The following is a 27,659-nucleotide window of genomic DNA, read 5'->3' on the forward strand; positions in this document are numbered from 1 at the left end:
TGAATCCAAGTCTGTAAGTGTTGATTGAATTGCGAGGCTAAAATGATACATGAGTGGTTGTTAGAGTCGGTGATAAAAAGTCATCGTGAGCTCCTTGGAAAGGTATTCTTGGACTATATAGGTAAACAAAGGCCTATAGATAGCCTTGCCCTCTTCACTTGTGCTCCGGCCAAAAAGTGTGAACAATGGTCCATCGTGTGTAGACATAGGGATCTCTTAATAAAATATTGTGCGAGTGGTGTGGGAGCTTGTTTTTAAAATAATAGTAGTGTTTATTGTAATTGAATCGACTTGATTGTCAACAACAATCACTAAGTTCCACCTCTAAGATAATAAAAGATCTAAGATCCGTATATAGTATTTAGAATAACTTGATCTGAATGGAAACCACTTCGGAAATTCCAACAATTGATATGATCGATTCAAATTGTGACCCGAATTTTGCCGATATTTCAAGTCCAACATACGATGCTTTAGTATTACTTCTTAATAAATTAGTCATTGCAATTTGTGAGGGTCGTTTTAGTTGCACACGAAATCTTCGATTAGTAATAAGATAAATAGATATTTTTTGTACTCCATGGATTTTTGGAATCTGTTACTACCCTTGAATCGTGGGGTAAGTACAGCGCAAGTGTCATAACTTTTGTACGGAGGACACTTAAGTGCCATAACTTTTTTTTGGCTCACTTGAGTGCCATAACTTTCAAAAAAATGATCACATAAGTGCCACTTACAAGCTGATCGTGAGGACCCGAAACCGCGGCTTTTCTGGTCGAACGGTGACCTTCCCAGCAAGGTGAGCACCACCAGCTTGAAGAGGGGGTGTCGGTGAATCATTCCATGGCCTCCGTTCATCTCGAAATTTCCGTTTTAGCCTCCGTTGACGAAGATAAAAATGCTTCGTAGTCACACAAATCGGCTCGATAAATTGTGTGATTACGAAGCATTTTTATCTTCGTCAACGGAGGCTAAAACGGAAATTTCGAGATGAACGGAGGCCATGGAATGATTCACCGACACCCCCTCTTCAAGCTGGTGGTGCTCGCCTTGCCGGGAAGGTCACCGTTCGATCGGAAAAGCCGCGGTTTCGGGCCCTCACGATCAGCTCGTAAGTGGCACTTAGGTGATCATTTTTTTGAAAGTTATGGCACTCAAGTGAGCCAAAAAAAAGTTATGGCACTTAAGTGTCATCCGTACAAAAGTTATGGCACTTGTGCTGTACTTATCTCCTTGAATCGCATAAAAGAGATCATAATTGCTGGAGATATTATGTGGTTAGTTTGTATCCAAAATAGCATATTTGATTTGGTCACGCTAAGTAGAGTTGTTAACATTGAATGATCAATACATACAAAAAAGTACGAATCTGACCTTGTCTTCTCTCCTTCTTCTCTCTTAGAGACGGTCTCGTTGTATAAACAGTGATGCGTTTAGAGAACGAGGAGTGAAGAGGGGAATCATGGAGAGGGGAATCATAGCCCATTTATAGAAGGTAGCCTAATAGACTCATCCATCACAAGTCACCAATCGTCTAGTCGCATATTATTACCCAATCGAGATGTCTTAGCCCAATATAACTTGATCAAGTAATCGTATATGAACTATCAAGCATCAATTTGATGAATTTTGTGTATATTTCGATGTATTTCTAATGAAGAGTACACAAGCTTATTTATAGGTTTTATTAAATGAATATCTAAGGCAATCAAATCAAGATATATGCACAATCAAAAGGAAATATACGTGCAATCTTGAAAGATACTAATAATTAATTGAAATATCCTAATTATCTCTAATAGAAGGAAAATATCCTAGAGAAAATCCTAAATATCTCTAACATCCCCTCAAACTTTTTGAGTTTGAATAAAAGAATTCGAAAAACTGGCTCGTCTGAAGGTGGCGAGTCTAGTGGTAGTGTCAGTTCTCCAATATGAGCAACATAATGTCATGAAAAACAGCAAGAGGGACTTTGCTGACTAAAACAATAACTGGACGAACGCAGCAGATGTGGCTGGCGTCGTAATAGCAAGCTGCTAATGCGACTAGCTTTGCTTTCAAAGCAGTTATTAAACGACGTGACTTGTGGCTGGCATAGTAATGACCAAGCTGAGAATGGCAGCGGCTAGCTTTACTAAAAAATAGTAACTCGATGGTGCTTCCTCAAATGACAGGGCTCTCTGTAGACTATGCAACAACAAAACAGGCTAATGTTGGCTATTGGACAAGACAAACAATGTTGAAATCAACGTTGACTGACTTATTGGAAATGAAAAATGATGAGAAGTGAGATTAGATCTGGATGAGCACTCAGTTTGCACCAATTCACTTTGGGATCGTCTAATTCTAATACTAAGATAAAAATAATGCGGAAAATAGATCTGGGTAATTTTTTTTGTATATTTGATATATTCTTGATGAAGAGTACACAAGCCTATAAGCTTTACTAAATGAATATCTAAGGCAATCAAAAGATATGCACAATCAAAATGAGATATACATGCAATCTTGAAAGATACGAATAATCAATAGAAAATCCTAATTATCTCTAATATAAGGAAAATATCCTAGGTAAAATCCAAATATCTCTAACAATATCATTTATTCTATCTACTTTATAAAAAGGGTTTATACCACCAAAAACCTCAAACTGGCACACATGTGATAAATTTATTCTCCGTTAGTTTCCGTTAAATTTTATTATCAAATTGCTGAATTAGATGACACGCGATAGTTGACGGGTGTACCAATTTGGGGTTTACACTCCATTTGTCATAGGTGTACCAGTTTGTGATTTTTCGTGATATTAATCCGATTTAATAGAAACTAACGGAGGGTAAATTTGTCACAAATGTACTAATTTGGAGTTTTTTTAGTGAAAAAATTAGTTGGTGTATATTATACTAATTTGGGGTTCTTGGTGGTTAAAAAATTAGTTTGAATAAATTTTTCATGGATGCACTAATTTAGAGTTTTTCGTGGTATTAACCCTTCTAAAAAACTATTTTTCACAAACTAAATATTATGCAAATAGCAATGACACGTTTCCTTATGAATTTCTAACATCATCAAGCATCGACACATATGGCAGATGACCAAAAGATGAATGTAATGAATCATATTTAAGGTGGGAAAATTCAAGTTCAGACTTTCAAACACAGCTGTAGATCCTAGGTCGGCTTCGTTGGCTCAGAGCTAAAATTTCCACATCAGAAAAGAGAAAAGAGAGAACAAAAAAATGAAATGTAGGTAGAATTATCATTGTCCTGATTAATTAAAGGAATATTAAAATTGCATGATATCAATGAGACGCTGACACAACAAAACCTTGAAACAAGACGGGACCAAAGAAAACGAGCAGACAGTAAGAGCAGCAGCAACACCAGCACAACCCGTCTTTTCTCAATTTCTCATCACCTTCGTTATAATCTCTTGTGTGCTTTCTCGCAGAAGCCAAGGAGTTCAACTACAATGGCATCTTCTCTGCCATGTGTCGCAGCTCTGTTGTCCTCCTCCTCCTCCTCCTCCTGCTTTGGTTCTCTGCCCCGGGAGCTTCGCAGCTCTTCGCCATCGCTGTTCTCGATCGGTCCAAGGACGTCCAGGAATCTGCGTGAGAACTCTAAACTTGTGTTGAGTGTGCATGTGTGTGTGTTCTTACTCATGATGTTGCCTTTTTTAAATGCTTTCGTAGGAACAGTTTTGAGTTTGGACAAGATAAATAGATCTGAACACTTTGCTTGTCGTGAAAACGAGAAGGAATGGATTGAGAACACTTCGCAGTCCTCTCTCTGGTCTCTCGGCTAGGAGCACGACACAAGCAACATAAAAAAGATAAAACAAAACGAGACGATAAGTCCATTTGCTAGGATAAAACCTTATCTTTGGTGCTTTGTCACACTGCCATGCTGCAGACAGCTGCTGGGCTCCACTCTGCTGTTGCATTGATTGATAAATACGAATTCGCATTCATGTTTTTCCGTTATGGTACTTTCTTTTTACTGGAAATGAACACTTTTTGTCTGCTTCACATATTAAAGAACTATTATAGATGAAAGAAATCTTTATGTTTTATCCAATGAAGTTAAAATATGGCAAAATGACACAAACAGTCCCTAAACTTTGACTTAATATGTAATTTAATCCTTGAACTTTAACCCAATGCGCAATGTAGTCCCTAAACTTTTAATTTGTTCAATATCATCCCTGAACTCTTGGTACATGTTCAATTTAGTCCCTGAACTATATGAAAATGTTCAGTACAGTCCTTTCTATTAATTCAAACTCAGGGACTATATTGAATATTTTCATATAGTTCAGGGACTGAATTGAACATGTACCAAAAGTTTAGGGATGACATTAAACAAAATAAAACTTCAGAGACCACATTGAATATTGGGTTAATGTTCAGGGACTATATTGAACAAATTACAAATTTAGGGACCAAATTGCATATTGAATCAAAGTTCAGGGACTGTTTGTGTCATTATCCCTTAAAATATCTGTAAAAGTGCCCTCGCCAGCAACATTTAACTGTGTCGGTTTTCACCCATTGAACTTTTGAAAATTTTCTATGTAGTTGTAACAGGAAAAACTTACCAAAAAAGTCTTAAATCTATTGCATTTGTGCCGATTCAGTCCTCAATCTTTCAATTTAGCCAATTTAGTGCTAAACATTTTGACTTTTTGCCAATTTAGTCCGTTCAGTCAATTTTGATAAAAAAAAAATTGCCGACGTGGACACCGACCGTTCTATATGACATGGCCGGCGCTAACGAGGATAATTTTTTCAAATTTTTTATTTTTGAAATTAATTATTTATTTATCTTTGTTTTTTTTCCTTTTCTTATATTTTCCTTCTTTTCTTTTGTTTTTTTCTTCATTGTGGTCGGCGAGGCTGGGTAAGGGTTGTGCAACTCTCGCCGACTGCTAGCGAGGGTCGCAGCCCTCACTTAGATTTAGGCAAGGCCGCCTTGTCCAAATCTAGGCGAGACTAGGTGAGGGTTACAACCCTTGCCAACGCTGGCAAGGGCTTCACGGCCCTCGTTTGCCACAGTGAAAGTAAAAAAAAGAAGAAGAAAATTAAAAAAAAAAAAAAATTTCAATGTCAGTATTTTCCTGCCAAAATTGGTTAGATGGACTACTTGACAAATTGTCAAAAGGTTTACCACTACATTGGCCAAATTGAAAAGTTTAAGATCAAATTGGCACAAATACAATAGATTTAAAACATTTTTATTAATTATCCCGTTGTAACAACGGGATGGGTTTGGGACAAGTGGTCCAATTTTCAAATTCAATGTCGATTGCCCCAAATATAAGTAGGAGCGATCCTAAAACTCGAGATGGGTTTATATATGGAGCTCCATGTACATCCAACTAAGTATGCAGGAACTCAAACCCTACCTGAATCCTCCTTATTACCGTACTCTTTTTTACACTTTAATAATACAAATTTTATAAGAATAAATATAACGATTACCTAAAAAACCTAGCGTATTCTAAGAGGACCATGTTATTTAAGCATACGAGTAGTCGCCTAAATCAGCTGCCGTGAAAGCTTAAGTAGAGATGTTGTAACTTCTTTGAAAATAGATGCGGCTAGTACAACACAACAACTAAAAGTATTAGGTGAGCTAGCCTCGGTAAATAGCTTAATATAGAAGTTTTGATTTTCTCACCTAAAATAGTTACCTCTTTGGCGTGAAAAATTGTATTTAAGAAAAAAAAAGCACGATAAAGTTGCTAAAGTCACAAAACTATCGTATGACGTACAATTGATTATGAAAGCTTTTACGAACTATCACTTTGATTCCATAGCTGTTCAAAATTGTTCGTTTAAGAGAGTCCAATGAATTAATTTTGTTGAATAATTCTACGTCACATGATTTTCACAATAAATAATCCATTGTGACTCAGGGAAATTTGTCCAAAAAGTCCTAAATCTATTGCATTTTTGCTAATTTAGTCCTACATCTTTCAATTTTGCCAATTAAGTGATAAATCTTTTTACGTTTTGCCAATTGAGTCCATATAGCTAATTTTAATTGGAAATCGTTGACGTGGATGCTAACCTACATGGCATGGCCGAAAGATAACCAGCGTTGATGTAGACAATTTTTAATAATATTTAAATATTTTTTCTAATTTTCGAATTTATTATTATTATTTCTTTTTTCCTTTTCTTTTTTTATTTTCTTTTCTTTCCTTCCTTTTTTTTTCCAAACCTTGGCCGGTGAGGTCACCAACCAACCACCGCCGACCACTGGCAAGGGCATCGGGCCCTCGCCCAGATCCAGGCGCCCTCACCTGTGGCCGGCAATGGTTGGCTAGCAGCCTCACCATCTTGGGTTTGGAAGAAAAGAAAAGGAAGGAAAGGAAAGGAAAGGAAAGAAAAGAAAAGAAAGAAAACATAAAAAAAAATTAATAAAAAATCGAAAAATTATTAAAATATTATTAAAAATTGTCCACATCAGCGCCGCCCGTTCACGTAAATGATTTCCAGCCAAAATTAGCCAGAAGAACTCAATTGACAAAACATGAAAATGTTTAGGACTCAATTAACAAAATTGAAATATTTAGGACTGAATTGGCAAAAGTACAATAGATTTAGGATTTTTTGGACTATTTATCCTTGCGACCTGCAAATTCCAAAGCCATTTAAATCAACAATCTATAATGTTTGAAATCAAAGTGATCGTTCGTAACTTTTCGGCACTGAACTTTTTAAATTTGTGGGCCTCGCAATTCATGTACTAAACCACACGTCATTAAGGCACGCTACAAATTGAGAAATTAGGGTTAAACATTCTGTTCTTGAACGAACCCTAGCGTTGATCTTCGCCGGTGATCGAACCAAAGCCTTAAGATTAAGATGACTCGCGTGCACGGATGCTCGATTGGCGATGAGAGCACAGGCAGTTTGACTAGAGCCACGTATCAGTACTGCGCATGCGAGGCGTGGCAGCATAGGGAGAGCTAATTATGTCATTTTGTCAATTTTGCGTATTTTAAAAAGTTTAGTGCCAAAACTTTATGAACTATTATTTTGCTAAATCTATTGGCATTGTTCATTTAAGTGATTCAGCCAGCCAAATCGGATATTTTAATTACGATACATCGGATTCTTTGGTGAGCTAAGTTGTCGGAGTTACGTAGAGAACGACTTTAAAAAGTTTTGGAATCAAATTAATCATTTGTAAAACTTTGATACTAAACTCGGCGTCAAACAAAAGTTTTGTAGTCCTTATCTCGGTAAAAAGATAAAGTCACATGCACAATGCTTCGAGACACTATTATGTCACGAGTGGCGAACACACACCAAATGCGATAAACACGATTTTTGGTCCTCCCAAATTTACCCTTAGATAATACTAAGGACTCTATTATGTAGTTAAGGAACATCAAGCTATATATGAAGGTGGTGACTCTTTGACTTTTCGTTTGCCTGAGTAACAGTTATTAGCAGCTTTGCTGATACAGCGTAGTAGCTTGATCTTCTCTGTAGAGTTCGTATAGGTTGCTAGGTGGGGGCTTCATTTGTTCTGTCTTTTTATCGTTTTGGGACTAATTACTACCCACGCTTTCCTTTACAGGCAATGCTCAAGAATGAACTATAAATGCCGTCACCAAATTCAGCTGTTTAGGTTTTCCTCTCTGTGCCCTTACTGAAGTACAACTTACCTGGTTGATTTGGGTGCATCGAATGACCATCTTGGTTACTGTTCGGTCGTTGTTTGATCCATGTCAGCTCATTTGACGTGGTTGTGGAATGGTGAGCCGGTGTTCTTCGGCATAATTTTGCATAGAAGTTCGAAATCGATTAGAAGTGCTCGAGTAATGAACTAATGTATACAGGCTTGAGTCAAGAAGCGAGACATTTGACGCCGGCATATGTATATTCGAGAAGCTCATTTTCAATGCTCAATTCGTGCTTGAATTAAATAGACTGCATTCGGTGTACTTGATCTATAGAGAATTTTGCATGGAGCACCCGAATAGATGCGCGTGTACTCACTCTATAATTGATTTTCAATCGAACGAGTCCATCAATGTGGAGATACTTGCCATTTAGGGATTGGCCTGATGAATGCTTTGTCGCAGAGGTACGAGCAACTGGGAATACCTTTGAGACTTTGTTCCGCGTCACCACATTCGGCGAGTCTCAGGGGGGTGGTGTTGGTTGTATCATTGATGGCTGTCCCCCTAGAATGCCGCTTTCGGAAGCTGACATCCAAGCAGATCTGGACAGAAGGTTCTTTCACCTATGATAGCTGGCTGTGTCCTGATCATTTATGTAAATCAAATTATCTACATAACATAATCTTTTGACATTGTTCCACAAGTAGCGAGAATGCATGGTTCAGTTACTTCCATCAGTTCTTAAAAGAATCCCTAACGTTTGATTGTTCACTTATCTGTATACAGGAGACCAGGTCAGAGCCGAATAACTAGCACAAGAAAGGAGACTGATACATGTAAAATATATTCAGGAATCTCTGAAGGTTTGGTTCTCATCCCAATCATGGTTAGTGATCCTCTTAATGCTGTATTCATTTTCCTGCTTGAAATTCGCCGCTTGTGTCCTTTTCAAATTAAGGTAATCATTCTATTTTAGCACAGGGGTGACTACTGGAACACCGATCATGATATCTGTCCCTAATACTGATCAGAGAGGACATGTAAGTATCTCCTATGGGAACTGTTGAACAGAATCGATAACAGATGGCGATCTGGGAAACTACAATTTATGCATCTATTTGATCAGTCTAGTAAATTAGATAGGATAAGTTTTATGCCATCAAATTGTGAAGCTAGGATATGTTTGACGGATGTAATAAGTGTCCAAGGGAGGTTGAAACTGCGTAGTCAGGTCAGCTACTGTCACACCCCAAAACCTATCATGATGAGGGGTGACACGGCCGTACATAAAGCAATACCAAAAACTCATAATTTAAAATCCACAATATCATATACATATCATATCAAATATGAGTTATTTTCCTTTCACAAAACTTGATACAAACCAAAAAAAAATACTCATTTGATACACCATCACAATTCAATCATCAATGGTCAAGTCCATTGATTAATCTCGTCAAATCACACGTCAATGGTCTATTCCATTGACTAATCTTATTATAGAAGGCCTCGTTCGGGGTAGAGGCGCAGCCGCACCTGCCATCCCTCAACCCGACCCGATATTATCCTTTTGAGTCGCAACCGCACCGCCATCGCTCTTAAGGATTTGCCGCACGCAGAGAAAACACATCGACGGTCTATCCATCGACCAATCTATTGCTCAATATCAAACCATGATCACGCATCTCGCCCCGTGATAAGGCGACCAAGATCCCCCTTGGCAAGGTCTCCACCTACTATAAGCCGGTGGCTCGGCCCATGAGGATATCCTAGACTAGTATGCGCATACCCAAAGCCCCACATTGGGCTCACAGTGATATTGAGCACCAACCCAAACTCACAACAATACTCTTCACAATTCACAAAGCCAATCCAGAATAAATATCACATTTTGGTTTTACAAACCACATCATTTAATCTTCACAATACATTTCACATGGCATTTCTCAAGCTCTTTCAAAACTCTTCATAAACCGGTTCAGTAAAACGGTTCATATATATAACTTTCTCAATACCTTTCATAATTCGTTTCTCAAATCATTCTCAAATGCAAAATGGTAGTAATTGCTCGATCTTGATTTTTATGCACAAAACATGCTTATTAACTCATACAATACTCAAATCTTTATCACTTCCAAGACATGAGTTTATAAATTCATAAAAGAGATAGCACCACTCACCCGGAATTTCCAAAATCAAGCAATGACGCTCATTCGAATCGACGATCTCGTAATCCTAATAATTAAACAAGAATCGACGTTAAAACCAACTAAAATGCTACGATAACTACGAAACGGCTAAACGACGCTTAAACGTTAATAGGACAACTCAAAGGCGCCCACAAATTGCTCATCCAAAGCGATTATCCAAACCGTCCGCAATGCGGAGCTTGAGCGAAACTTGGTTGCGCCATAACTTTCTCCACTAAACTCCGTTCCAAGCGAGCTTATAGTCAAAAGAAAGCTCATTTAGAGCACTACAAGAACCCCGACTTTGCCGTCCCAAAATCGGGCCTAAAATCGACGAAAATCGGCCTAAAAGCCGCTGTTCGCGCACTGTTCACCTTGTGCGGCCAACTTCGAAAATTCATATCCGGCAAACCAAAAGTGAAAATCGAGTTCGTAAAATCTCATGTCCTCACGGCACCCTAAATTACCAATTCTATATATATTCACAGCTCAATGACTCAAAATCGGATTTCGCCGCTCGAATAACACAACTCCGAAATTCGTCCCGGACGAACCATACTACAAAATAGCTACTCGACAAACCCCACCACTCTACAACACCATACCATCATTCCACACAAAATCACAGCTTAATAACTCCTCGATCGAGCCTCGCAATTCAAAATCGATATTCCTTTAAATTTGTGCCCTAATTTCCAAATCAATTCGATTAGACGAACAATTGGCTCGAATACTTACCAGCGTTGCGATTCATAGTTGATTCGGCTAGTTGGAGTGTCCGGGACGGCTATGCGTGTCAATTTCGCTCTCCTCTCTTCTTTCCTCTTTCCTTCTTCACGGTCGTGCGTCTTCTCCTGCTCTCTTCGTTTACTCTGCTGGCTTCTGCGCTTCATTTGTTGAAGCAGAAATAAATTGGCTGGGCTTGGGCTTTTAAGAGACATGGCTGGGTTTTTATGGGCCCAAATATTACAGCTACACTAATTACGTCGATAGTCTTTTCATTTTCTGTAGAAGGTCCAGTGCATAGAAATCAGATCAAGGTGTAAACCATGCTTTTTATTCCATCAATTTGAGTTTGCACTATGGAGCTTCTGAGAACTTACTTCCATGGAGTTGGTTTTATTTTCCTTGTTGTCCACAATGGTTTCATACAACTGCTTTTGGATTGGAATTTGCAGGACTACAACGAAATGTCAATAGCTTATAGACATTCTCATGCTGATGCAACTTATGATATGACATACGGCGTCTGAGCAATAGGGGTAATTTTCTCCCGCTGCCATAGCAGATGCTAAAAAATGCTTGGATTATATGAGCACAGAGATTTTGACCAAGTTTCCGTTGAACTTATTATCAACTTTAGGGTGGTGGTAGATCTTCAGCAAGAGAAACCATTGGTCGAGTTGCATCTGGAGCTATCGCTAAGAAACTTCTGTAAGAATTTTCCAGGACTGAGGTACCGTGATCTTTTAAGCTGGATTTGTGCTTCTCGTGTCGAGTCTTGCATCTGTTTACCACTTGTTTCCCTTTTATTTATGTTCCGGCTTGACATATTTGTTTTTATTTATGATCTGTTGTCTATCTGAGAAAAAGAACCTTCATCTGTGGAAGATGCTGCTTGCTTAAACTATGTCTAGCTTGGGAAACAGCACAAAACCATTGAAGAGATGAAGGGCAAGTCATTGCTCTTCAAGCAGTAACTGTTTAACAAAGAATCCATGCTTGATTAAGAAAGGGAGATTGCCAAGTCGAGCACTACAAGGCTCAAACTAAAATGAGCATGAGAAAAGATCAAAACTGAATATGAGTGAGCAGGAGATGGCTCGAGTTATCAACACACAACATTTCTAATGGTTGTCTGTGTTTCTATTTTTTGTTTGGGGTATCCAGCTTAATGGATTCGACTCCCTCACCACATCGCTATGCTATAATTATCTTACTTCACTGGAGAGAGCTTGCCTTGTGGTTGTGGGTCTCGATCGTTCGAGCATAGAAGTTTGTAACTTCTAATGTAGATCTCTCATGGTTGGAGGGCAAATTATGTACCCTTAAGTCAATGTTCCCACTGCATACGCCCATTTATGCGTGTTCGCACATGTTTTAGAGTGCATCCTCATGTTAATTTATCTGTTGCTTGTAGGTTCTTGCTTATGTCTCTCAAGCCCATGATTAGTACTTCGAGAACATTTAGTAGATCAAGAATCTGTGACGCTTGAGCATGTTCATGAGTTATCTCACGATTCTTTTTCTAGGATTTTTTGTTCCAAAAACAGAGAACACAAGGCACATCTGTCATGTGATGTAGCTAGCAAGGATCACCTAGAGGGGGGTGAATAGGTGATCTTAAACAATTTTGATCAATTTATAGCGGAAATGATTAATCACAGTTGAGTCTGAATAAAATTCAGATTCAAAACAGTTTATATAGACAATGCTCTTGATGTGCAGTATGTAAAGTAAAAGATAAGGGATAGAAAAACTACATACAAGTTTATAGTGGTTCGGCTTATAGCAAGCCTATGTCCACTCTCCCACGCTGACAGCCTACTGGCTGGATTTCACTATGAAATCAAGAGGAATTACAAATTCTAAGTGACAGCACTCTTGTGTATGATAGGACTCTCTATCTCACACAATCATTCTTACAAAGTATCCCTCAAGATCTTAATGTTTTGCTCAAGAAAGACAAGAGAAAGGATCGGAGTATGCTCATACTTTGGACTTGTTGATTCTCGATTTCGTTCATTTCCTTCTGCTCCTCGTAGATCTCCTTTTATACTCCTCCACTTCCAAACTAGACTTTGGACAGTCTTCAAAGTATCATCTTCAAATCTTCATCTTGGACAGATTTGCATAAAATGGATTGAGTAGCCGTTAGTTGACAAAATCTGAATCCCGCTGATTCTGGTCGCTCATACAATCAGAATCTTGGTTTCTATAAATAGAGCTTTATCCGTTGTAATGCATACTTGTCATAATGTTTGATTGTCAATCAATTATAGCTTTAGATTGAGACAATCAAAACTTTCCTTTTGTGAAATTCATGCCAGATCACTAGCTGTTGTGTTTCATTCTGAATGAGTTTTGCTTTTGCGTCTGAAAAACTTCTGCATTTGCGTCTGCATAATTTCTGCGTCTGAAGAATTTCTAATTCTTGCTTTACATTCAGAACCTGAGTCAGCGTAGGTCTTCAGTAAAATCTGAGTCCTTCAAAATTAGAGTCTAAATGACTTTTATGGTAAAGTTTGAACTTCTCATTTCTGAGTTTGAACTTTTAGTTCTGAGAACTTGTAAAGTCTGATATTTCCTTCTGAACTTCCACAATATATTAACCTGGAATGGAATGCATGTCAAATTCACAAGATAAACATAGACAGTTTTGTCAGCTTCAAAATTTATTAGGAGTTTTCCTCAACAATCTCCCTCTTTTTGATGGTGACAAAACTTCCATACATATTCAATCAATGTCAAATAAATTTGAAAAAAATAATCACATTAAGCGCATGAAACACGGATAAGAAATAAATGTGCAAACTTTTAAGATCTGTGTATTTCTCTTCTTTTGAGTATAACCTGCATATTGGAATGTTAGTACGGCAATATCTGCATAATCTCTCCCTCTTTTTGTTATTAGCAAAAAGAATAAATCAATAATAAGCATAATAATGTACTGATATAAACCATCCAAACAGTCGAACAAAGGCAAATGTTAAAAAATTACAGAACCAGTTTGGAAATAAGAATGGTTTACAAAGAGGGTATGAAAAGCAAGCTATTTCTTTGATGGGCTTCGAACAAGCTGAAAGTTCTCCAGGATAGAAACAGCTTCCTCAATCTTTGTAGAACAATGACCTATAGCTTTCTCCATATTTGTTGAATATAGAGCAATAGCTTCCCCAATCTCTGCTTTGTCTTTTTTTTCCTGAAGATGTTGAGTCTGATTGTTTTCCTCAACAATTTTATGAAGATTCTTCACGTCCTCTTCAAGTGCAGCTTGTTTCTCTTTTATTTCTAGCAGAAGGGTCAGAATGGTCATATTGTCTGAGGTCTGTCCCTGAACATTATCCGGTGCATTCTGTTCAAACTCATCCCCTGTCTCTGTTGGAATCTACCCCTGAAAATCTGCCTGTCCTGCAGTAGTATTTTCATTCAAAGTCTCTTCAGGATTAAGTGGAGATTGACTTACATCTGTCCTCTGTGGAATATCATCCTGTTAATGCAGATGTGAGTCCCCAGATACTGGTTCTGAAACCTTCTCAGCAGGTGCTGAAACATGATCTGGACCAACACTTTGTCCTATTTCAAGGTATTCTGATTCATCATCTTCATCTCTAAGAACAATTTTTCTCTTCTTGTTGTACACCCTTAATGGACTTGAAGACACAGTCTGCTTTCTTGCTTTTTAGTTTCCTGTTCTTTTTCCTTCTTCTTTGTCTTGGTCGTTTTTCCTACCAACAGATTTTGCTTCTGACTGCTGAGCACCCTTTCCTTTGTCTGTACTTGCTCTTTCCTTTCTATCATCGAATTGCTTAAGATTCATCTTGGTAAGCATCTTTTCTCCAACAAACATCAAAGGAATAAAGGTTTTGCACAAGTCATCAGGAATAGTTATGTTTAAAAAGATAAAGATTCTAGAGATGAGTGCACCATAAGGAAGTTGTCCCTTGTCCTTTTGGAGAGTTCTGTACATGTGAAAAATGATTATGTGAGGAAGAGAGAAAGACTTTCCAATCAGAATAGCCCAGATAAGCTTGATTTCAGACTTAGACAAGTCAGTCTTGGAAGTAGCTTTAGGCCTTAAGCAATTGATAATGATCTTATGCAAGATCACTATCCTTCTGGTCAGATCAGAATATGAGATATGGCATTTAGAGCTTCTAGCAAAATTTTGATTTTCTGAAGCTGCTTTGGAAGCATCTTCTAAGCTAACTTCAAATGGAATAAACTTGTAATTTTTCGCTCCAATAATCAGAGCCAGATCTTCTACTTTCAGATCATACTTTTCATCACCAACAGTGAATTGAAGCCAATTTGGGGACAGAATGGAAAGAATTGAGTAAAAATAAGCTGTCAGTTCTGCATATACATGTGCAGATTGCAGACAGAACTCATAAATGCCCAATCTTTCAAAAAGATGTTTCACAAAAATGCTAGCCTTATCCAAATAGTCGAAATCCACACTACGATGATTCATAATCCCTCTAGCAAGTAGCAACTGATAGTATACATTGTGCTCTGTATTTATGAATAAACCGCCATTATCTTGAACACCAGACGCAATTCCAACCTTCATCTCAAAGTTATGAAATAGTCTAGCATCATCATCAGAAATCGTAAATTTAGACGCACTTGTAGATTTAGGGCTTATGCGAACAGATTTCTTTTCAGAGTGAGTGGATGGTTCCCCTACTTTCTCTTTTCCTTTCCTGGAAATAGTATCCTTTTGAGTAGTACTAGCCTGATCATGACCAGTTCTAGAGGAAAATTGAGAATAACTTCGCACAAGACTTTCTTGATGTGAAAGTCATCGTCTTTCGTACACCGACGAAGAACCGATGTGAAGCATTCTTGCGTTTCAACCTTTCGTATGCTTTCCACACAAGTTTGATATTACTGAAACGAAAATCAGTTTTACCCGTAGTTTTTGGTGGAGACAATGGTTGTGGTTCTTGTGGTGTCGCTTCTGAAGGATTTTGGTGGTGGCTCGATTTCGTGTCTGATGAATCAGAAATCTCCATGAACTCCGATTTCTCTGACAACTTTGTATCTCTGTTAAGGATCCTTGTCGATCGTATCTTGTAAGGCATTGTGATTCACAGAGGCAAAAAGATTTGTTCTTGGAGAAGGAGGAGAAGTAGACTCTGAAGGTTGAGATGATCGGGAGTGAATGGGTTGGAACTGTTAGGGTTTTATAAAAAGAAGAAGACGATTTTTTAGAAAGAAAAATCGCTTTTAGAAGTTATAAAAAGTGATCCTATTATTTAGGAATAGAGAAAAAAAATATTTTAAGCACACTCAATCAATAAGATAAATTAGAATACATACCTGATTTGCTTCCAAAAGTAACATGTACCAAAATATCCTGTTAGAAATGCAAAAAATATACCCGCCAAAATTTGAATTAAGAGCGTCCCTTTCATTTGAGTCTGAAATGGACATTCAGACGGAGATTATTTGAGTCTGAAAAATTCCTATCTAACAAATACTTCAAGAAAATGAGTAAGTAATGCATAGTTTATTTCTAATATATTCAAATGAAGACTTATCAATAGGTTTTGTGAATATATCAGCTAATTGATTCTTAGAATCAATAAATTGAATATTCACATCACCATTATGAACATGGTCTCTAATAAAGTTATGCTTGATTTCAATGTGCTTAGCTCGTGAATGAAGAATTGGGTTTTTGGTCAAATTGATAGCACTTGTGTTGTCACATTTGATTGCAACACTTGAATCTTTAATAGCAAAGTCTCGTAACTATTGTTTCATCCATAGAATTTGTGCACAACAACTTCCCAAGGCCACATATTCTGCTTCTGCCGTAGAAAGTGCAACTGTGCTTTGTTTCTTTGAGTACCAAGACACCAACATATTTCCAAGTAATTGATATGTTCCTGTAGTACTTTTCCTGTCCACTTTACAGCCAGCTAAATCAGCATCAGAATAACCAGTAAAAGTAAAATTTGATTCTTTGGAATACCAAAGACCTAACATTGGATAAGTTCCAATGTATTTGATTATTCTTTTAACTGCAGAGAGATGTGACTCCTTTGGGTCATATTGAAATCTTGCATACATACAGACACTAAACAATATGTCAGGTTGAGATGCAGTAAGATATAACAATGATCCTATCATGTTTCTATATACCTTCTGATCAACCTTTTTACCATTTTCATCTTTGTCCAGTTTGGATGAATGAGACATAGGAATGTCTGTTTTCTTGCAGTTCTGCAATCCAAACTTCTTAACAATCTCCTTTGCATACTTTTCTTGGCAAATGAATGTACCATCTTTGGTTTGTTTCACTTGTAGGCCGAGAAAGAATGTCAATTCACCCATCATACTCATCTTGAACTCATTCTGCATATTCTTAGAAAATTCTTTGCAAAGCAGTTCGTTAGATGATCATATCATCAACATAAATTTGAACAAGTAAAAAATCCTTACATTTTCTCTTAATGAACAAGGTTGTATCAATCTTACTTTTTGTGAAGTCATTTTGTAGAAGGAAGTTACTTAACCTCTCATACCAAGCACGAGGTGCTTGTTTTAGACCATAAATGACCTTTTTGAGTTTGTAAACATGATCAGTCTTCCTTGGTTCTTCAGAACCAGGTAGTTGTTCCACATATACTTCTTCTTTGATATAGCCATTCAGGAAAGCACTTTTCACGTCCATCTGAAACAATTTAAAGTCATGGAAACAAGCATAAGCTAAAAGTAGTCTAATGGCTTCTAACCTGGCAACCGGTGTATAGGTTTCATCATAATCTATGCCTTCTTCTTGTGAGTAGCCTTTTGCTACAAGCCTTGCTTTGTTTCTTGTGACTTTCCCTTTATCATCCAGTTGTTTCTGAATACCCATTTTGTTCCAATTACAGGATGATTTTTGGGTCTTGGCACAAGTTCCCATACTTTATTGATTATGAACTACTGAAGTTCCTCCTACATAGCTTCGATCCAGCTTTCATCTGATAATGCTTCATCAATTCTTTTTGGTTCTATCTCTGATATCATCGCCAAGTTGCTGATGTTTTCCTTGTGTTTAGATCTAGTCTTGATGACATCTTCTATTTCTCCAATGATGAGGTTCTTCGAATGACTGGATTTATGTTTCCAGTTTCTGTTGAATCTCTCCTTCTGAATATCATCAGATTCTGAAGGTTCTGATTAAGTCTGGATTGAACCTTCTTTTCCTTCTTCAACGATCTTTGGAGATTCTTGTTGAGCTTCAGATAACTCTTGAATATTGGGAGATGGTTCAGATTCATCTTTGTGAGTCTGAACATTTTCATCAAACCTCACATTCATAGTTTCTTCCACAGTCTGAGAATTCTTGTTGAAGACTCTGTATGCTTTACTTGTAGTAGAATATCCAAAGAAAAATCCTTCATCTGCTTTCTCATCAAACTTACCGGAGCGGTCATTTGGATTTTTGAGTATAAAACATTTACAACCAAATACACAAAAATATGAAATACTGGGTTTTCTACCTTTGTAAACCTCATAGGGGGTTTTGTCAAGAATGGGTCTAAGAAAAACTCTGTTAATGATATAACAAGCTGTAAAAACTGTTTCTGCCCAAAAATGACAATGAATCTTACTTTCAATCAAAAGAGTTCTTGCCATTTCTTGCAAATAATGATTTTTCTTTTCCATAACACTATTTTGTTATGGTGTATAAGGAATAGAAAATTTGTGTTGAAAGCCATTTTCGTCACAGAAATTTACAAGAATTTGATTTTCAAATTCTCCCCCATGATCAGTTTTAATGCTGAAAATGGTATAACCCTTTTCATTCTGAACTCCTTTTGCAAATCTTGAAAAATATGAAAATGCTTCATTTTTATGAGCAAGGAAGAACATCCATGTAAATCTTGTGAAGTCATCAACAATAACTAAACAATATTTCTTACCGCCAATACTTTATGTTCTGGTTGGTCCAAATAGGTCCATATGTAGAAGCTGCAAAGCACGATTAGTGGAAACATGATGTATAGACTTAAAAGAGCTTCTTACTTGTTTTCCTAAAGTGCAGGCATTGCATAACTCTATTTTCTTGTACTTCAAATCTGGCAGACCTCGAACCAATTTCTTGTTAGAGATTTTTTAGATTTGTTTCATACTAATATGCCCCAATCTTCTGTGCCATAGATCTTCATCCTCTTTGATTGAGATCAAGCAATGAGTGGAGTTTGGATTGACATCTAGAAGATAAATATTGCCATGTCTTCTTCCTGTGAATGTTTGAGAAGAATCTTTACTTGTTCCTAAGCATGTATTTTCTTGAAAGTTGATTCTGAAGCCTGTGTCACATAGTTGGCTTATGCTTATCAAGTTGTAGTTGAGTCATTTTACCAATGACACATCATTGATTGTGAGTTCTCCAATTTCAACTATTCATTTGCAACTATCTTTCCTTTGTTATTTCCTCCAAAGGAAACTTTTCCACCATTCAGGCTTTGTAGTTTAACGAATCTGCTTGGATCTCCTGTCATGTGTCTAGAACATCCACTATCTAGGTACCACTTTCTTTTTCTCTTTATGGTAACCTGCAAAAATCACAACCACTCAAGTTTTTTTTGGTACCCAAATTTGTTTGGGTCCTTGAGAATTAGTATAGGCTGTCTTAACAAAGTCTCTTCGAATTGGTCTCCAGACCTTAGGACATTCATTCTCAAAGTGCTGTGGATCTCCACATTTTGAGCACTTGAGTGCACTTCGGCTAACAGGTTTGACAAAGTTCCTTTTGAAATAATTTTTATAAACTTGTCGAGGAGGTTTTTGCTTTAATCTCTCCTTGACTTTTGGAAAATCAATTAAATTGTCACTTTCTTTCACAAATCCGAGACCAGATTTGTTGTAGTAAGGAATTTGTATAGAAAGAATATGCTTTAAGGTTTCTGAACCTTTTGAAAATTTGGAAGTAATTTTTGAAAATTCCTTTTTCAAAATAGCATTTTCTTTGGAAAGAAAATCTCGATTTTCCTTAACCTGATGGAATTCTTTTTTAAGGAAATTGATTTTGTCTTTTTGTGAAACATCCTGCTGCCTCAATAATGAATTTTCCTTTTTCAATTGAGAGATTCTTTTAAGAGCAGCCTTAAATTCAAAGCATAATTCATCAATGTAATTTGACACTTCAATTGGAATGCCAGGATACTTTACCTCAATTTCGACTCCAGCATCAGAATCTGAGTCCGAGTCTGACTTAGCCATCAGACAGAAGTTTGAGATATCTTCATCACTGTCTTCACACTCTGCATCACTCCAGGTTTATGCTTTTAAGGCTTTCTTTACTTTCTCAAATTTGGTCTTTTTCTTTTTCAGAAGTGGACAATTTGACTTGATATGTCGATGTTTCCTACAATGAAAGCAGATTACTTTCTTTGATTTTTCTGTTTCATCGAGAGTCTTCTTCTTCTCAAAAGGCTTCTTCCCTTTGAGGTTTCTTCCTTTAATTTTCATCTTCTTGTACTTCTTTATGAAGAGAGCTAGTTCTTCATCGTCAACATCTTCATCTTCAGAATCTGCATCATCAGAATCAATATTAGTTTTCAATGCAATAGACTTTTTACCTCTGGATTCATTCTCCTCATTCGGTTGTTCAGTCTCATATGATTGAAGAGTTCTAATTAGCTCATTCACTGATAGAGGCATGATCCTTTGAGTCTCTCGAAGAGATGTTTTAATATTATCCCACTGCTTTGACAGTCCTCTCAAAAGTTTGTTGACTTTCATCGCATCTGAGACTGGTTGTCCTTGATATGCAAGACCGTTTACTATGTCAGCAAATCTATCATACATATCAGCAACTGATTCTCCAGACTTCATTCTGAAGGATTCATATTAACCAAGCAATAGATTGATTTGAGTTTCCTTGGCTCGATCTGTTCCTTCATATGTAGTGTAGAAATTATCCCAGATATCCTTAGCTGATTCACAAGAAGCAATTTTCTTATATTAAATAGGTGTTAAAGCACAATAGAAAGAATAAATTGCTTTTGAATCTAAAGCTTCTCTTTTTGATATCTCAGTTTGAGATAATGGAGGATCTGCTGGTGTGCTTCTTTCTATCTTTTATTTTGAATCAGAAGGTTTTGGTTTGACTCCTCTGATGATAACATCCTATTGCATGTGATCAATTGACTTGATGAATGCCTTCATCTTATTCTTCCGGACCCTATATTCCTTGCCATCGAAATATGGTAGTCTGTTGTTGCTTTGTCCTTCAATGAGACCTGGAGCACTCAAGCTAGCCATATAGATCGTTAGCTCAGAAGTAATACACTTCAATAAACGAGTAACCTGCTCTAATACCAATTGATGTAGCTAGCAAGGATCACCTAGAGGGGGGTGAATAGGTGATCTTAAACAATTTTGATCAATTTATAGAGGAAATGATTGATCATAGTTGAGTCTGAATAAAATTCAGATTCAAAACAGTTTATATAGACAGTGCTCTTGATGTACAGTATGTAAAGTAAAAGATAAGGGATAGAAAAACTGCACACAAGTTTATAGTGGTTCGGCTTATAGCAAGCCTATGTCCACTCTCCAATGCTGACAGCCTACTGGCTGGATTTCACTATGAAATCAAGAGAAATTACAGATTCTGAGTGACAGCACTCTTGTATATGATAGGACTCTCTATCTCACATAATCACTCTTATAAAGTATCCATCAAGATCTTAATGTTTAGCTCAAGAAAGACAAGAGAAAGGATCGGAGTATGCTCATACTTTGGACTTGTTGATTCTCGATTTCATTCATTTCCTTCTGCTCCTCGTAGATCTCCTTTTATACTCCTCCACTTCCAAACTAGCCGTTGGACAGTTTTCAGAGGATCAGCTTTCAATCTTCATCTTGGACAAATTTGTATAAAATAGATTGAGTAGTCGTTGGTTGACAAAATCTGAATCCCACTGATTCTGGTCGCCCATATAATCATAATCTTGGTTTCCATAAGTAGAGCTGTATCCGTTGTAATGCATACTTGTCATAATGTTTGATTGTCAATCAATTATAACTTTAGATTGAGACAATCAAAACTTTCCTTTTGTGAAATCCATGCCAGATCACTAGCTATTGTGTTTCATTCTGAATGAGTTTTGCTTCTGCATTTGAAAAACTTCTGCGCCTACGTCTGCATAATTTCTAATTCTTGCTTTACATTCAGAACCTGAGTTAGCGTAGGTCTTCAGTAAAATCTGAGTCCTTCAAAATTAGAGTCTGAATGACTTTTTATGATAAAGTCTGAACTTCTCATTTCTGAGTCTGAACTTTTAGTTCTGAGAACTTGTAAAGCCTGATATTTCCTTCTGAACTTCCAGAATATATTAACCTGGAAAGGAATGCATGTCAGATTTACAAGATAAACATAGAAAGTTTTGTCAGCTTCAAAATTCATTAGGAGTTTTCCTCAACATCATGGAATTCTGCATGTTCTTAGTCAAATTTGTTTCGATGGCCTGTGTATCTTGTGTTTCCAATGTGAAGTGTCTAAATTATCATGTCTTTTATTAGGAGAGAGAGTATAGTTACAGAGCTAAAACTGTGTTATATGCTGAAATACAATTCCCCCTAGAACAGGGTGCGGAGTTTTCACAGGTCAGAGGATTCATCTGAATGCAGCTTATTCATAGATCCTAGAAAGCCAACGGTGCTTAGGACAAAGCATGAGCCATGATACTTGTCCTCTTTGAATATGGCTCTCATTCTCTGAATTGATTCTAAGAACATGTTGCCATTGAAAAAGCTGGGGAGGTCTCCCGTAGCTCTTCGTAATATTGCTATACAGAAGAGCTGTTACTGCAGGTGAAACACGTCGTCAAAGTTGATAACAGTGCGTCTGTTGAAATTTAGCTAGTTTGAGGGCATTCACGAGTTGGAACTACAAGAAGTTATCCTCTCCCATCCATTCAAAATTACTATAACAAGAACAGAAGAGATGGCTTGATTGTTGATAGATTTAATACAAATTAACCTAATCCTAAACCATGATCCTAAATATATCTCTAACAAATTAACTATCGCATGTGCTTTTCCTAACTTCATGATGAGTTAGAGACTTGCAATATCCTCGCGTAATCTGCAATACTTCTTTGCGCTTGACCTTATTTCTGACGTTTCATGTATGGACAGATAGAGACTAACATCGTTAGGTGTCCAGATGCTGTCTATGCAGACAAGATGATTGCTGCGATTGACGCCGCAAGGGTCACTGGGGACTCTGTTGGCGGTGTCGTCTCATGCATAGTGAGGAATGCTCCACGCGTGAGAACTCTTTCCTTGACCTCTTCGAGAACTCTAATGTAGTCTAGTTTATCTATTGCTTTGGTAAAGAAAATGTAGGATTATACCTTTGGATAACACTATTTTTTATCGTCTTCAATATCCCGTCTTGTCACATTTATGAGGTAATTATTGATGCATGTGATCTAAGACTCAGTAAGATGGATTTTCTTGTTCAAGGGCTTGGTTCACCAGTTTTTGACAAACTCGAAGCCTTGTTGGCAGGAGCTCTCTTATCTTTACCCGCAACCGTGGGATTCGAGTTTGGTAGCAGTTTCTCTGGTACAGAAACTCATGTAGCAGACTCCGACATTAATTTCTTGAACTAGTGCAAAGAAAGAATGAATTACTTGTATGCTGCCACGACTCTTGGTAAGGATTTACCTGTCTTCATTCTGATATGTGAACAACCCTTTCAGGTACACGTTTGACAGGGAGTCAACACAACGACGAGTTCTACTTGGACAGACACAGAAGAATCAGGACGAGAACAAACCGCTCGGGTGGCATTCAGGTATGATCTCGAAAGAGTGATCAGTGTCCATGATGTTTAATTGGCACGAGAAGTGTTTTCCTTGCTTAGATTAAAACTAGAAACTGATTGATGCACCTAGGGGACCAGCGGACCTGTTATGCGACTAGACGAACCGACAGGCTCGAAGTCAACGATCTCGGATTAAGCTCAAATTTGGTCGGCTGAAGCGAAACGGCGTGCTGATCAATACTCACTGCCGTTGGCTGTGATTAATGATGGATTTTCGCGATTCGGGGTCGTTTAGATGGATTTTTCTATTATTGGAGTATTTTTTATGGGTTAATTTAGTAGGGATAAGCACAGCGCAAGTGCCATAACTTTTGTACAGAGGACACTTAAGTGCCATAACTTTTTTTTGGCTCACTTGAGTGCCATAACTTTCAAAAAAATGATCACCTAAGTGCCACTTACGAGCTGGTCGTGAGGGTCCGAAACCGCGGCTTTTCCGGTCGAACGGTGGCCTTCCTGGCGAGGCGAGCACCACCAGCTTGAAGAGGGGGCGTCGGTGAATCATTCCATGGCCTCCGTTTGTCTCGAAATTTCCATTTTAGCCTCCGTTGACGAAGGTAAAAATGCTTCGTAGTCACACAATTTATCGAGCCGATTTGTGTGACTACGAAGTATTTTTACCTTCGTCAACGGAGGCTAAAACGGAAATTTCGAGATGAACGGAGGCCATGGAATGATTCACCGACACCCTCTTCAGCTGGTGGTGCTCGCTCGCCAGAAGGCCACCATTCAACCGGAAAAGCCGCGGTTCGCCCTCACGACCAACTTGTCGAAGGGTTGGTCGTGAGTGCCGAAACCGCGACTTTTCAAGCCAAACGGTGACCTTCCCGGTGAGGCGAGCACCACCAATTGAAGAGGGTGTCGGTGAATCATTTATGGCTCGTTCGTCTCGAATTTCGTTTAGCCTCGTTGACGAAGGTAAAAATGCTTCGTAGTCACACAAATCGGCTCGATAAATGTGTGACTACGAAGCATTTTTACCTTCCAACGGAGGCTAAAACGGAAATTTCGAGACGAACGGAGGCCATGGAATGATTCACCGACACCCCCTCTTCAAGCTGGTGGTGCTCGCCTCACCGGGAAGATCACCGTTCGGCCGGAAAAGCCGCGGTTTCGGGCCCTCACGATCAGCTCGTAAGTGGCACTCAGGTGATCTTTTTTTGAAAGTTATGGCACTCAAGTAAGCCAAAAAAAAGTTATGGCACTTAAGTATCCTCCGTACAAAAGTTATGGCACTTGCGTTGTACTTATCCCTAATTTAGTAAAGGGTAGTTTTGTAATTTTGCGTTTTGATGTTTATTAATCCTAGTAACGGGGACGGCGGAGGCGGCGGGGGTTAGATCTGGGGAGACGGGGGGCGGGCGGAGGAGAAAAGGGGAGGAGGCGCAGGGTAGCGAGGGGGAAGGAGGAGGCGGCGTTAGCGTCGGCGTCGGCGGCTGCGGCCATGGGTGGGGGCAACGGCGGCGACGGCGGCGGGGGTTAGATCTGGGAAAACAAGGAGCCGCGGCGGAGGAGAAGAAGAAGAAGGAGAAGGAGAAGGAGAAGAAGAAGATGCGAAGCAGCAGAGCACGTGAGAGAGAGAGAAGAGGGGACTAAAAAGTCTAAAATGATTTTCTCACCACACACGGCAGCAATTTTTTTTTTTTTTTGGGAACCGGCCGGAACCGCCGATTCGCCGGGCCGGTTCCACAATTATTGGAACCGGAACCGGCCCGTAGGTCACGGGCCGGCCGAGTTTGACCGGCTCGGGCCGGTTTGCCAAACCGGCCCGTGGCCATGACTACCTAGTAGGGTTAGGTTTGGGGATATATAAGCTTGTTTTAGGGTTTCGTTTAAGCAGACTTTGGATAATTTGATTGTTAATCAATTGAGAGAACAGTTTGTTCCTCGTTATCGTTTCGATTCTACTATTTAGCCTAATTTCTTTCGCGCTTCAGCATCAATTGGTATCAGAGCCTAGGTTATCTGAATCAATGGCTGAACAGAATCGAGGTGGTTGAAGACAGCGTGCTCGTGGAGGCCGGGGGCGTGGAGTCGTTCCTGATGCAGATGAACAGCCGCGTCTGAGAGACCTGTGAGATATAGAAATTCAGGAATAGAGAAGGCGAATCCAAGATTTGGAGCGACGTCTTGCGGAGGCAGGGCTTGACGCTCAATTCGAAGAAGAAGCAGAATCTGAGGATCCATCCGATGATGAAGAGGAGGACGTAAACCCTTTCGGGGTTCTGAACTAGGGGCAGAATTGAGGAGTACGACCTGGAAATCAGCGCTCTTCTTAAAATTTCGGGATGAAGATCGAGATTCCCGAATTTAATGGTAAGGCTCATCCTGATGAGTTTATTGATTGGTTACATACGGTAGAACGGATTTTTGATCTTAAAGACCTAACGAAGGGGCAAAAAGTGAAGTTAGTGGCTATTAGGCTGCGAAAACATGCTTCGATTTGGTGGGAACAAGTGAAAAAGCAATGCGCTAGAGAGGAGAAGTCGAAGGTGGATCGCTGGGAGAAGATGAAAAAGTTGTTGCAAAAATTTTTTTTGCCTACCCATTATAGGCAAGAGGCGTTTATCGAGTATCATAACGTCAAGCAAGGTGATAAAACAGTTGAGGAATTTACAGAGGAATTTGATCATTTGCGGATGCGTTGTGATGTGGCGGAGGAAGACGAGCAAACGATTGCTCGATATCTGGTAGGGCTGCGATATGAGATCTCTAATGTTGTCTAATTACAGCAGTATTGGACATATGAGGATGTGTGCAGACTAGCCCTAAAGGTGGAGGGGCAGTTTAAAAGAAAGAGCAGTAAGTCCAAGTGGTCCAGCAGCGGTTCTAAGTGGTCAGGTAGCAGTTCCAAGTGATCAGATAAAGAGTCCCGAGGGAAAAGAGAGAGTTCTTCAGCCCCGGCGGCAGTTAAGAGCGCTGGTTCAAAATCCGCAACAAAAGGAGAGCAGGGTAGTGCTGGATCTAGCAGGGGAGGAGCTGCAGGCAAGCGATGTTTCAAGTGTCAAGGACTCGAGCATTTTACTGCTGATTCTCCGAACCGACAGTTTATGACACTTGTAGATAATCCAACTTTTGATGAAGGCTCGACTTATGATGAATCTGATGGAGAGCAAGAAGATGTGGATCCAGATCAGGAGGACATTGTCTATGCCGATTCTGGTGAGTCTTTAGTTGTGCGTCGAGTTTTAAATATTGCTGAGGTAGATGATGAATCGTGGCTCAGGCATAATATCTTGCATACTAAGTGCACTAGTGGGGGAAAGGTGTGTAATATGATAATTGACGGGGGAAGTTGCGAGAATGTGATATCTACCACTATGGTAGATATGTTGGGGTTGAAAACTGTCGAACATCCTCAACCATATAAGTTGTCATGGCTTAGGAAGGGGAATGAGGTAAAAGTGAGCAAGAGGTGTTTAGTGCAGTTCTCGATTGTGTAGAAATATACTGATGAAGTGTGGGGTGACGTAGTTCCAATGGATGCTTGTCATATTCTGTTAGGAAGACCTTGGCAGTTTGACAGGAAAACACAGCATGAAGGATTCAAAAATACGTACACCTTCAAGAAGGATGGTCGGACTATTACTTTGGGTCCTTCAGATTTGAGAAAAGAAGGGAAAAGTAATATGCTTTCCAAATCAGAGTTCCAGGAGAAGGCGGTGAGTGCCCCAGAGCTTTTTGCTGTTGTAGTCATGGAGCATAATCTCGATAGTCCAGAAATTGTAACTCAAGTTCTGCCTATACTTGAGGAGTTTGCTGATGTCGTACCAGAGGAATTGCCACCTGGATTGCCACCTATGAGGGACATTCAGCATTGTATAGATCTCGTTCCAGGAGCTGCTATTCTTAATAAGGCAACTTACAGAATGAATCCTAAGGAGCATGAGAAGATGCAGAGGCAAGTGTAGGAACTATTAGAAAAGGGTGCAATTCGAGAGAGCATGAGCCCTTATGCAGTGCCAGCTTTGTTGGTTCCTAAGAAAGATGGGTCATGGAGAATGTGCGTGGATAGCAGAGTTGTCAACAAGATCACGATCAAGTATCGCTTTCCTATCCCGAGATTTGATGATTTAATTGATCAGCTGTATGGAGCGACTATCTTTTCGAAGATAGACTTGAGAAGTGGATATCATCAGATTAGGGTGCGTCCTGGAGATGAGTGGAAGACCGCTTTTAAAACTCAAGATAGTCTGTATGAGTGGATGGTGATGCCTTTCGGGTTATCTAACACGCCGAGCACCTTTATGAGACTGATGAATCAGGTG

General features: G+C 38.8%; 1 pseudogene; it reads left to right on the forward strand.

Moving 5' to 3' along the window:
- The first annotated feature begins 3,370 nt into the window (after positions 1–3,370).
- The window catches only part of LOC115663052 (chorismate synthase, chloroplastic-like), a 31,302-nt pseudogene continuing 7,013 nt past the window's right edge, over positions 3,371–27,659 (forward strand).

This window comes from Syzygium oleosum, unplaced genomic scaffold, assembly GCF_021117445.2.
Source record: "Syzygium oleosum isolate NSW1041296 unplaced genomic scaffold, Sole_v2.1 Sole_v2.07, whole genome shotgun sequence".
Lineage (NCBI taxonomy): Eukaryota > Viridiplantae > Streptophyta > Magnoliopsida > Myrtales > Myrtaceae > Syzygium > Syzygium oleosum.